General features: G+C 42.8%; 1 pseudogene; it reads right to left on the bottom strand.

Annotated features, from left to right (window-relative positions):
• Nucleotides 1-945: 945 nt before the first annotated feature.
• On the bottom strand, nt 946-13205 carry LOC136309272 (exocyst complex component 3 pseudogene; annotated as a pseudogene).
• Nucleotides 13206-13376: the final 171 nt, after the last annotated feature.

Here is a 13376-nt window from a genome sequence, read left to right as displayed (position 1 = left end):
TCCAGTCACAATACATATGCTACCAAGGATGCAACACAGAAATGTGGCAGTTGTTTTATTGCGGGTGCCAGGTCATCATTGTCTCTTTATTTTCCAAGTGAATGAGAGAGGGAAGGGACCCTCCAGACCATTTGGCTCCGTCACGGTGGCAGAAAATTCCAAGTTTCTGCCAACTTTTGCTGGAGTCTGTATAAACGTAGACCCTCCTGCGCCCCTACAATTGAGATCATTATCCTCGGACATTTTTGCACTCTCTGTCCACAAGGTCCACGACCACCTTTCAACAGCCAATTAAACACCTGGTACTCACCTGCCCTCTGAGGACTACCGGAAATGTTAATCACAATCACACGGGTCGGTTACTGAGACGTCTGCCTAGAGCAGGGGTTGGCCAACTCTTTCTGCAAAGAGCCAGAGGGTGATATTTTAGGCTTGTGGGTCACAAGGTCCATGGCAACTACTCCACCCTGCCGCCATAGTGTGAAAGCAGAATAATCAAGAGGCAAATGAAAGGACATGCTGTGTTCTCATGAAATGTGTTTGCTGACTTTTGGCCTAGGGGGTTGCTTCTCAGACTCAACAGGCAGATAGAACAGCTGGGGATCTTGTCCAATGCCGGGTCTGGTGCAGCGAGTCACAGGCGCGCCTGAGACCTGCGTTCCTCACCAGCTGGCGGTGGTGCTGCTGCTCCGAGCCACTCGCTTTGAGCAGCAACCCTGCAGTGTCTCCTTGAAATACGTCCTTCCTTTCTACGTCCAGGGCATTCCAAAAACAGAGTCTCAGGGAGCAGTGACGGGGTCTTAGTTCATTAGAATCTTGCTCTAGGACTAATATTAGGTGTATAACCTTCAAATCTATATAATCTTCAAAGATCCCTCTAGCGCGTCATCCTTTGGAAAAGCCCCAGATTTCTCTCTCCTGAACATTCCCTTACTTTTATCATCCTTAAGACCGGTTGCTTAAGGTCTCGCATTCCTGAATGGACAGATGTCTCCGGCTGCGGTGCAGCTGCACACGCAGCCCATTGCAGTCATTCATACCAGGTCCGCTGCCTGGCTGCCAGCACCTTCCTCGGCCCAGTGTGGGGGGCTCTAACGGCCAAGCAAAGGGCCCTCTGGCTCCTGCCTAATTGGCTGCAATTCAAGAGCTAATGTAGGTTGAGAGACCAATTAACTGGGCTTGTTTCTACCAGCGCTGCATCTGAACATCAATTATGCTAAACAACACACTGTATTAAGACATTTCCCTGCCAATCTCATTTGCTATGGGACATCTCGGAGCAAGGCAGGGAGGAGCTGCCTTTCATTGCCTGCCTGAAGGGTTTCTCTGTCTATCAGTACAGAGGGCTGGCAACTGGGAACACAGTTTTAGGGCTACAGAAATGACAATGCAGGGACACATCTGACACTCTCTGGTTACCTTCGCTGAACCTCAGTCTTCAGACCACAGGGGTCACAGTTCAAGAAGTCAGAGGATAGACTGGGTGAGGTACGTCAGTAATCGTTGTGCACGACCTGTCGATTCCATGAAGAAATGGAAAATACTAGGCACTGGGATGATCAAAGGATACTGTCCCTAAAACTAGGGGGAAAATTAATAACTGGAAGCTATTGTGAATAGGAAGATAGCTGTATTTTTCTGTACATGTTTAGCTAGGTGTATTTTCTTATACAGGAAAATTACATATCTCTAGCATCTTATCACATCTTTTTTTTTTTTTTTTTTCATTTTTCCGAAGCTGGAAACGGGGAGGCAGTCAGATAGACTCCCGCATGCGCCTGACTGGGATCCACCTGGCATGCCCACCAGGGGGCGATGCTTTGCCCCTCTGGGGCATCACTCTGTTGCATCCAGAGCCACTCTAGCGCCTGAGGCAGAGGCCACAGAGCCATCCCCAGCGCCCGGGCCATCTTTGCTCCAATGGAGCCTCGCTGCGGGAGGGGAAGAGAGAGACAGAGAAGAAGGAGAGGGGGAGGGGTGGAGAAGCAAATGGGCACCTCTCCTGTGTGCCCTGGCCGGGGATCGAACCTGGGACTTCTGCACGCCAGGCCGACGCTCTACCGCTGAGCTAACCAGCCAGGGCCATTATCACATCTTCTTCACTGGAATACACTTCTTGATTTTCATGTCAACATTTTGATCTATTCGTTTTACTTTGTTCTGATTGTGCAGCCCCTATGTACTGAACATGCTGAGTAATTTGACCAAATTTAAGATATAGTGGGGTTTACAGTTTCGTTGGGAGGACTGAGTGAATTCAGACATCTACTCATTTACTCAATCATTCTTCTAGTCAACAAATATTTGTTAATCACCCATTCTACTTTAGGCACTCTGTTAGGTTAGAAGCAGTGTTTCTACCTTATCTGGGTTTCATGCTAGATGAAAAGACAGGTAATCAAAGGAGCAATAGTATGCAATGTGAGATGTGATGTGCTATTATGTCTGTGATAGTACCGATGCCATGGGGGAGGGGCATAAAATAAACAACAACAAAACACATCAATCAAATTATGTCTGTGTATAAAAGCATTAGAATGTAATATTGGGCTCTGGCTGGTTGGCTTAGTGGTAGAGCATTGGCCTGGTGTTAGGATGTCCTGGGTTCTATTCCTGGTCAGAGAACACAGGAGAAGTGCCCATCTGCTTCTCCATCCCTCCCCCCCTCTTCTCTCTCTCTCTTCCCCTCCTACAGCCATGGCTCTATTGGAGCAAGTTGGTCCTGGGCACTAAGGATGGCTCCATGGCCTTTGCCTCAGGTGCTAAGAGGAGTTTGGTTGTTAAGCAACAGAGCAATGTCCCAGATGGGAAGAACATTGCCTCCTTGTGGGGTTGCCAGGTGGATCCCAGTTGGGGTGCATGTGGAAATCTGTCTCTGCCTCCCCTCCTCTCACATTTATTTTAGACATTGAATAAAAATAAGTTATATTGGCTTAAAATGAGTGTTATGCCCTCTCCCATTCCCCATGTTTCTTATTTCAGACTTCTACCACTCTCCTTAAACTTTTCAGAATTTCAAGAAAAACAAAACAAAACTGAGAACATAAGGTTTAAGCTTTCTCAATTTCCAGCAATTAAAAATCCATATTTGCAATTATTCTTATCCCCATCCTTCTGGTCTTGTAGGAGGAACTATTATTTCTGTTCTTAAGGCCATTCCTTTCACTTGTGCTCTTGACTGATCCTCCTGTTTCGTCTATGACCTTATCACATCTCTGATTCGCTTTCTTCTTCCCAAATTGGCAACTTCACCTTGATTGGTCCTTTCCACATAGCATAAAATTTGATCAAGTCTGATGTCCATTTCAAAAATAAAGTCCTCCTTTGACCCTGCATCGCCTTGCACCTTTTCTTACCTTCTAAACTTTGAATTTGTGTTTCTTCACTTGTTTTCTATTATTTCCACCTTCTGTTCACTGATCTTCAGACACCTTCAGTTCAGCTCTTTCTTCCCCTGAGCTATCAGAAACTGATCTGGTAAAAGGTCCTACATATCTTCAGCTAAACCTAATGCGTTATTTGTTTGATTTCTTCTTTCTTGGTCTTGACTCATATTTTACATTAATGGCTATCCAATTCTCTAACTCTTTTCTGTTTCTCCCCTACTATTCCACTGCTTCTCTCCTACTTCTCTGGTACTTAACTGACCAACCCTTCCCTTGTCCTCTGCTGACCCTAATTTATCTGCATGTGCCTTATATATCATATTTTCCATGCATGTTTCTTCCTTAGTCCACTTCTCACTTTATGCCATCCCCAAATGATCCCTGCTTATCACCTGCTGTCATTTACTGCCATCTGCTGTCTTTCAAAATGCATTCTGGTCAACTCTGCTCCTGTGACCTTCAGTGCCCCATCTACCTGCCCCACAGGCATCTCAACTTGCTCTAAATGTAAGTTGTAAAATTTCCACCTAAATATACAAATCCTTCTGTCTTGGTGAATGGCAATGTCATGTGAAACTTGAGTATAATCATCTAGTCTTTTCTTTCTCTCACCCTGACACCCAGTCAATCAGTATGTCCTGTGATCTCTATTTCTCTAACATGTACTATATCTCTTTTCTCTTCTCCATTCCTACTGCTCTTGCCTAAGTTCAAGCCTCGTTGTCTTTTATTTGGACAAAGGCAGTTAGATTACCATCTGATTTCTATGCCTTTAATATTATCTCTGATTTTATACCCTTTCAGTCTATCCAACACATTGTGGCCTGATTTATCTTTCTAAAATACAAATCTGCTTAAAAACAAAAGCACACACAAAACCTGTGGCTGGCTATGGCCTGCAGTGGTTGTCAGACTATAGGGAAAAGGTTCAGCTGAGCTATCTAAGCAGTCACCAGAGAAGAGGATAGAGAGGGTAATTAGGGACTTTGAATTCCAGAACCTCTCTATCTTTCCCCTGCACCTCACCCAATGTTGTGCTAGTAAATGTTTAATAAATTCTCAAAAATTAAAATATAACAAACCACCAAAAACATTATTTGTGGAGTTTACTGGTTTCCATGGTGCAAATAAAAATTATAGTCCATTTAAAGCTAGTAAGACCACTGGAGTTGGGAAGAAATGCTCATAGCTGACTCTCACAAGACCACAGCTCTTGCTATCGTTCTTTATACTGGATATATCTCTATGGTGGGAGACAGGTAAAAAAAAAAGTATTTCTTTGGCCACTTGTGTTTCAGTGTGGGTAAGGTTTCTTATAAGCCTGACCTGGAATCAGCAGAGCCCTGAATGAGCACGGGCTTTGCTATAGACTGTGCTGGCCTTCAGGGAGAGGCAATGGCAGGCATTAACTGGATATTGGTTGATGTGATGATGCCCAGGATCTGTAAGCAAGGTGAGGTGGAGTCAACACTGAAAGCAGCCCTTTGTGGCTGTGCATGCAAATACACCCTTTCCCACTCAGAGGCCAGGGAGGCTCAATAAAGGGCTGCCTTTGCTCCTGGGTGACCCACCATTGCTCTGATACCCAGAAGCTGGCCTGCCTGGAGGCCATGCTTCCAGATAGCACTGCCTCTGTTCCCCAAAGCAACATACATATAACTTTTTCTTTCTTAACTGTGACTGAATGGATTACTCCTTTCTGCACAAGAATGTATGTCATTGTCAACATCAAAAAACTTTCCTGCTTGGCTCTGGCAGCACCTGCCTTATTGATCAGGCACCTTCTGAATAACCCACTCACACAAACATTTAAACCTGTCTGACTTCAAAAGTAAGGTAAGCCAAACGACAGTGAGAAGTACAGCAGACACCTAATATGATTATTTCTCTTCTTCTTGGTGATAATAGAATTATGCAAAAGCGGCCTTGACCCAGCAAGGATTTTCTCTTCAGAATGGAATCTCTGCTCTCTGGAATTCACAACTCCTCCCCCACAGCCCCCACCCCTGGGGCCCTCTGTCTCACTCAGCCCTGCCACGCTCCTTTGTGTACCGTCTCTCAAGTCCGAGAGTTTCTTACCTGTAAAACACAGCAGACTAATGAAAAATATGGCCAGATTGATCTGGTAGGTAAATGATGAAAGAAAAATCATCCATCTTCATCTGTTAATTCCTTCTGAAATGTTTATTGATTATCTTCAGTGTGACTGTAGTCGGCTCAGGTAGCTACATTTAATTTAATGAGTGAGACATTACAAGTATCTCAGGATTGCCCCATTTTTCACTGTCCTCAGGTTGTCTGGATCCTGGGAAGAGGCAGGCCCTGCCACTGGCTCTAGTAATAGTAATCCATTATGGTTGATGGACAGAGACCAAGATGGATGGAACCCTAGGATGAAAAGTTCAGAACAAAGCAACTTTCTAATACCAAACAGCTCCAGGCATGCAGCCTGCACTCTACTTGTGTGCACCGGCCCAGACAGAATTTGCCTATACTCATAAGCACTTCATAAGGGAGGGATTATTAGCAACTGTTCTTGGGTCAGAAAATGTATGTAGAAAGGTTAGGCCACTTCCCCAAATTCATATCCAACAAATCAACAGAGCCAAAACTCTGCCTTTAAAACCAGCTTCTTTTCTTCCTCCAGCATTCCACACAGGACCGGAGCTCAGACTTTCCTTTACTCCAACAGGAAGACAGTGCTTGACTGATGAGGGTTTAGTAGGTTATCTGGTTTGGAGGTTATTCATAGACGATAACAAAACGAGAATTCAGTGAGGAGCATGTCTAGGAAATGTTGGAGTGACTTAAGAGAATGGTAGGTTCTACTGAGTGTGAAACTTTTAATAGTCTACTTTAAACACATGGATTAAGAAAGGACACACTTTCTGCAGAATGGTTTCAAAAGAACAACTCTTCCCAGACTTCTTGGAGTACCAACCCCACAGGAGCAGTCTGGGAAGATTTCCTCTGAGTCTCAGATAAAACGCCCTAACGTGCAGTATCTTTGCTAGAGATACAATAATGAGCCGCCATTGTTCTGAGCCGCTTTTGTTCATGTCTTTAGTGGTATGAGACTGCAGGACACATGTTCTGATGAATTATAAATTTACTTGTGAATTAAGCAAGACTTTGTAAAGCCATGAAAAGTATTCCTTTGGTGTAAAATCTCATGTTTATTATTAATTCATTCATCTAATATCTATTCACAGAACCTAACAGACATGAAGCACTCTTCTAAGTTATCAAGAATACTGTAGTGAATGGGGCAATGAGTCTTTTTAAAATAAATCTCCAAACTAATTTTCTTCCTGTTTAAAATAAAATCTCTTAGGAAGCCAGGAAAAGAGTCCAGTATTAAAGCGATGAGCTAGAGTGAAGGAGGTGGTAGCCATAGAGGGTCCCTGAGTAAATGGAACCAAGACGTGTTGTAGAAGAAGTGGCAGAACTTCTGATGGCTTGGGTGTGGACTCCGAGAAGGGAGAGGATAGAGCCTTCCTCGTTTGGCCTGAGCTGGTGCGGAGTTAGCTGAGACATTGTATAGTGGAGGAGGAGATGATGGGGCCACGAGAGTGGTGGAATCAGTGTTCTGTCTTGGCCATATTAAATTTCACATACTATGAGAAATCCTGGTGCTGCAATTAGTAAACATATGAAACTCCGGGAAGGTATAAGGGATAAGGACGTGAATTTTAAAGTCATCAACATAGAGAAGATATTTGAAGTTATAAATCTGAATGAAATCACCAAGGACGAAAATAAACAGAGAGGAGAAGAGGCAGTCTAGGTATGAGCTCTGGAACACCCTAACACTAAAGGATAGCTATTGAGGTCTATTCAATATGCCTGGGGAAGAGTGACCATGGGGGAAGGAAGAAAATCAAGAGAGTGAGATATCATGAAAGTGAAGTAAAGAAGGGGCTTTCAGAAGAAGACATGATAATTTGTGTAAAATGATGGGAAGGCATGTGATATATGTACAGAAAATTAGCCACTCTCCTGAATTACATGCAGGTCACTGGTGGTCTTGACAAGAATTTTTTCTATTGTGTGTTTAATAGAAAGATCAACTGAAGTGAGTTGAAGGAAGAATGGGGGTAAGAAAATAAGTTGAGCAACTAACAACCACTTTGATTGGAAAAAAAATAATATTAGGACTCTCAAAATAATATCAGTCACATGACCAAATAAATACCACATGTTTTATCTGAAAAGTAGTAGGTCATCTAGTAAGTCTCTCAAGAGACTGATATGTGGCCATTAGACACTGACATAACAAGACTGGTTGAGATAGTATTAAAATATTTCCATGATGGTTACTAAATAGTTGCTGGCTTAAATAACTCTAGCTCACCTTTCACCAAGAGACCCAGCCTCCTAGCCCTATTTAGAATTCAGCCACAATGTCACCACTGACAGTATCTGGGAAGGGTTACTGATCAAGGGCTCTGCTCCCTCCATACAGACAGCATTGGATCTGATTTTTGGTGTCTGCAATCTACATGTATTTTAGATAACACTGCTCCTTAGATCTATGATTTCAAAAGTCAATGTTAGTCAACGCAGTACTGGTAATTTTGTAGAGAGACAAGTCCATTTTAGTGCACATTAATTTGTGGCTGTTCATAAAAGGAGACTTCTAAATCACGCCCTTAACTACACAGGTTTCATGAGAGTCAGAGTTACTTCCACTACCTCTGATCAAGCCGCTGTCCCCTCAGCAAAATTGTGGGCTTATTGAGTGTGTGTTTTCTAGCTTTACTATCAAAGTAAAACTTATTTTAAGGCTTATCTAAGAGCCAGGGCAACAGAAATTCAGCCAGCTGAGATTGTAGCTGTCTGCTTTGTATTTTTTTTAGAATGAAGGGGACTTTCAGGCACCCCAAAGCAAGTATTTCCATCTCTCAAATATCCTATATTTTATTCCCATTTGTCAGGTGGAGGCAGATTTTAACTGTTACTTCGTGCATCACTGGGCTGGCTGGATTTCGTATTCCATCAGCTGACATTGAATCGGCCTGTTTGTAGGCTCTTTCCTTATAGCAGACTCAAGCACCAAAACCACAGGTAAAATCATGTGTAAGATCAGTTGACCATTCAGTAGAATTGTTGAACTATTAAGGTGATTGGCCTTTGCTGTTCAAAGTAATGGACTATTTTCTGCTGTGATGGAAGACAGCCAGGCAGGGGGATGCCTGAGTTTAGAAGTTTCCTGGCTGCAGAGGTTCTAGGTTGCTCCTCAATCCCAATTCCGCTCAGGTCACTGTGGATAGACCCACAACTGGGGAGGTCCCTGAGGAGATCTATGCAGTAGGAACAAGAAGTCTATTTTCTTTGGTTCTATAATAGATTATCTTAAATCATTTTTTAAGAAAGGTTAAAGAAAGGATTACAAGAATGTGAGGATTGCACATACACATACAGATCTCTAGAAGCAAATAAACAATTGTATGGTGTGAACTTTATGGGCTCTCTCTATACAACAACAGCATCCAAACTGATTTGAGCCACTCTGCCACTGTCTCTGCCAAAGAACCCTTCCATCAGAATGCCAGTGCATGTGCCAGGGGTACTTTTTCCTTCCTAATTCCCCCAAACTGTCACTCTTCAACACGCCAGATGGTTTTGAAATTCAAGAATAATGGAGTTCGTTGGCATCTGCCTCTACCATCTCTTGTCATACTTTCACCTGACCCCTGCACAACACTGCTTTTGGCCAGAGTTTATCAAAGTTAGTCATAAAAACATCTCATTTGCTTTTGAGCCAAAATAAGCTAGAACTTTTGCTTCTGTCATTATAGTTAACAGGTGTTCTGGGAGAGTCCTTTCACTGAAGAAAAAAAATACAGCCTGCATAGGAAATGTGTTTTGAGGCATTGCTGGCTACAAAAAGGTAGAAGAATTCTTTATGAACTACACCTCAAAGCAGAGAAACAACAAACAAAAATCCATATTTTATGGCTGGAGATGCAGCAGGTTGCTAGGACCCAATAGTGGACAGCTTTCAGGGTACAGTTGGCTATTATTAAGTTATTATTAGGAGGCAGAAATCATTTAATAAATTATTCCACAGTCTAAGATTAACAATATGTTTGAAATAAACTACCAGCAAGCCAAGAGAATACAGATAATGATAAAAGTCAGCAGAAACAAAACATTAAAAAATTTAGATTTCTAAGAACAGACAAATTGGAACTGTCAGGCATTTTATGTAGAATGCTAATAAATATTAAAGGCTGCAACCACAAATATATCCATTCAAAAAGATGCTAACTCTCACCACATCTATTCAACATTGTACAGTAAATTGTAGCCAGAGCAATTAGACAAGTAAAAGAAAGAAAAGACACCCAAATTAGAAAGGAAGAGTAAAGTTATTTTTGCATACAATATGATCTTATACGTAGAAGACCTTGTTAGAACTAAGAGATGAAATCAGTAAAGCTGCAGGACATAAAATCAACATGAAAAGTCAGTTGCATGTCTATATATTAACAATACACAGTCCAAAAGAGAAAAGAAGAAAACAGTCCCATTGACAATAGCATCAGAAACAATAAAATACTCAGGAATAAATATAACCAAAGAGAAAGACTTGACTGAACATTAAAAAACAATGTAAAAGGTGAAAAGCTTTTTTTCTAAGATCAGGAGCAAGACAAGGGTGCCTACTCTTCACTCTTATTCAACATAATACTGGAAGTCCAGGGCAGAGCAATTAGGCAAGTGGTAAAAGGCATCCAGATGAAAAAGGAAGAAGAAAAACTGTCTATGTTTGCAGATGGCATGATCTTATATGTAAAAATCCCTATCCCTAAAGATGCCACTAAAAAAAGATTTGAGCTAATAAACAAATTCAGTAAATTAATCCATCTTTTCATCTGATTGTTATTTTTCTAATTTTTATTTCTGTGCAGGAGTTTAGCCTCTTTTGTTAAACATCAGGGTCTCAGAAGTTTTTATACTATGCAGAAGTGCATGAGAACCATGACATGAATGAAGACAGAACCTCTTGTCCCCTCCACACATCTTTTCACCACTGTGATAAACAACCAACCACAAGGCATTTGACATCAGCATCCTGCCTCACAAAGGATGTTGACAATAAAAATGAGAAAGCCTAAAGGATAACAGCCAGCCTGTATCTGTTAGTCAAGAAGCTATGTACTAGGAAACCTCACAGACAACATGCTTGGCCCCACAAGAGACAGGTACAGGAAACTAAAACTTCTAACGTGAACCCTGGAAAGTCACTTTTGCTTTAATATATTTCTGAAGGCAGAGGGACGGTAAGTGAAGAAAAATGTACACAAAGCTGGAAATTAACAGGCTACTTTGAGAAATTTTGCCATGTACAGACTCAAAACTGATTTCCCTGGCCCTGGCCAGTAGGCTCAGCTGTAGAGTATCAGCCTGGTGTGTGGAAGTCCTGGGTTCGATTCCTGGTCAGGCACACAAGAGAAGCACCCATCTGCTTCTCCACCCTTCCTCCTCTTCTTTCTTTCTATCTCTCTCTTCCTCTCCCACAGCCAAGGCTCCATTGGAGCAAAGTTGGCCCTATCACTGAGGATGGCTCCATGGCCTCCACCTCAGGTGCTAGAATGGCTCTGGCCACAACGAAGCAATGCCCCAGATGGGTAGAGCATTGCCCTCTGGTGGGCATGCCGGGTGGATCCCTGTTGAGCACATGCGGGAGTCTGTCTGACTCCCTCCCTGCTTCTAGTTTCGGAAAAATACAAAATAAAAAAATAAAAATAAAAGCAAAAAAAACCCAAAAAAACAACAACACCCCCAAAGAACAAAAAACTGATTTTCTTGAAGATTAGCACATAGTTTGAATGTGTTTGCATTGGCCCTGTTCCAGAGTTTTAGTGATGATCTGCTTCATATCCCAGCTGGTGTCCCTTAGCATGGCCAGCAGCATGCTGATGTGGTCATCCTTGATGTATGGGTATTTGCTGACCAGAGTTAAAACTTCCAGGTACAGTAGAGAAGGGTTCATGAGCTTAATAATTTCTGCATTGGTGACAGTTGCATCACCATGCCCCATCTGTATCTTTGCTGAGTCCAGAAGCCAGCTTCTGGATCAGGAAGGAGATGCTGACCTCCCTGACCCTCTCAGCACCCTTTTTGTACCCTTCTGGATTCTAGAATAAAATGTGCTTCTGCAGGAGAGTTTGTGGGTATTCCACCACCACTTGCACTCATCCTCTTTCAATGTGACCTTTTACTCTTAGCAATATCATTAAACTACTCTTCCATGGAGACACAGATGATGCCTATAGCATTCAGGCCTAACAACCTCTTCTGTGGCATCAGCTCATTGACATGTTACCCCAAATCCAAGAAGACCTCCGCCAGGTGGCTGCAACCTTCTTTTGCAATGGTGCCTCAAGTCCCTTCATCCATGTGTGGTTGGCTCAGAGATATACCCTTTTTCATTTCATTTTTTTAAGTACTTCCTTTTTAAACTGGCTGTGGACTCTGGCAGTTGATGATTGCTATTACATACTGCCAGTTTCTCAGGTGTTCATTTATGCAACTGAGCTTCATCTTTGTACCTATTTAACTGAAGACACAAACCAGTACCTTTGTTTTTAAATTGTCACGTATCTGAGCAGCAACTTGAAGGATCTGTTCAAATATCTAGAAGATTATGCAGGGATTTTTGAGTGACGGTGCTCATTTTGGTCAGCTTCAGGCTCAGTTTCTTATTTTTTTAATATTTTATTTATTTATTTATTTATATTATTTTTTTATGACACAGAGAAAGAGACAGAGACAGAGAGAGGGACAGATAGAGACAGACAGACAGGAAAGGAGAGAGATGAGAAGCATCAATTCTTCATTGTGGCACCTTAGTTGTTTATTGATTGCTTTCTCATATGGCTTTGACTGGCAGGGCTACAGCAGAGCTAGTGACCCCTTTCTCAAGCCAGTGACCTTGGGCTAAAGTCAGCAACCAAGGGGTCATGTCTATGATTCCACACTCAAGCCAGCAACCCTGTGCTTAAGTTGGTGAACCCATGCTTAAACCAGAGACCTTAGGTTTTGAACCTGAGTCCTCTGTGTCCTAGTCAGACACTCTAGCCACTGTGCCACCACCCGAACAGGCTAGGCTCAGTTTCTTTTATCTGGACTTTCTTTATTTTAATTTTTATTTATTGATTGATTAATTGTGACAGAGACAGAGAGAAACAGAGAAAGGGACAGACAGACAGGAAGGGAGAGAGATGAGAATCATCAGTTCTTCATTGTGGCACCTTAGTTGTTCATTGATTACTTTCTCATTTGTGCCTTGACTGAGGGGCTACTGTGGATAAGGCCCACTGGGAGTGAGGATGATGGAGATGCAGAGACCTGACTCCAGAGACCAGGTTCAGTGATGCAGATCTGATTTATTCAGGAAGTAAGCTAGCTTATATACACAGGTTCAGCCTATAGGGTGTTACAGCGTGTACTTTACAGGTCAGGGAGCTGTCTGGTTGGCATCGAGTTACTTCCTTACAGTGGGCGAGCTCCCTCCTGGGTGTGCCTAGCATTGCACAGCATTGCATCAGCCACAGCTGCTAGGAATGCGCTCTACCTACATTTCCCCCTTCTCTTTTAATTAGGGCCAGTTGGACTTGAATGACAGCTTGCTGTTGTTGTCTCTATGGGAAGGATAATGCCAGGGTGGGGAAAAGCAGCCCAGATGTGGGGGTCCGCCCGCATCTGGGAGTTAGTGGTTATTATAGCACAAATAAGCAGGAACAGAGTACCAGGGCCTGGGGGCCCATCGGGGGCCATTCTCTGGGCTTGCTCTGCTAAAGCCTTCATATCCCCCCAGGTGATGGGGTGCACACATTGGCTGTGAGGTCTTCTTCTGGAGATTCGCCATCTCCTGGATTGGGAGGTTTGTCAGAGGGGTCATCTTGGGACACTGGGACCAGCCTTATGTTTCATCCTGGGATCCAAATTGGCTGAGGGCTATTTTCTGGAAAGACACAA

This window comes from Saccopteryx bilineata, chromosome 6 (assembly GCF_036850765.1).
Source record: "Saccopteryx bilineata isolate mSacBil1 chromosome 6, mSacBil1_pri_phased_curated, whole genome shotgun sequence".
In the NCBI taxonomy this organism is placed as follows: Eukaryota; Metazoa; Chordata; class Mammalia; order Chiroptera; family Emballonuridae; genus Saccopteryx; species Saccopteryx bilineata.
The sequence above is the reverse complement of the archived record's forward strand: the minus strand, read 5'-3'. Positions and strand labels throughout refer to the sequence as shown.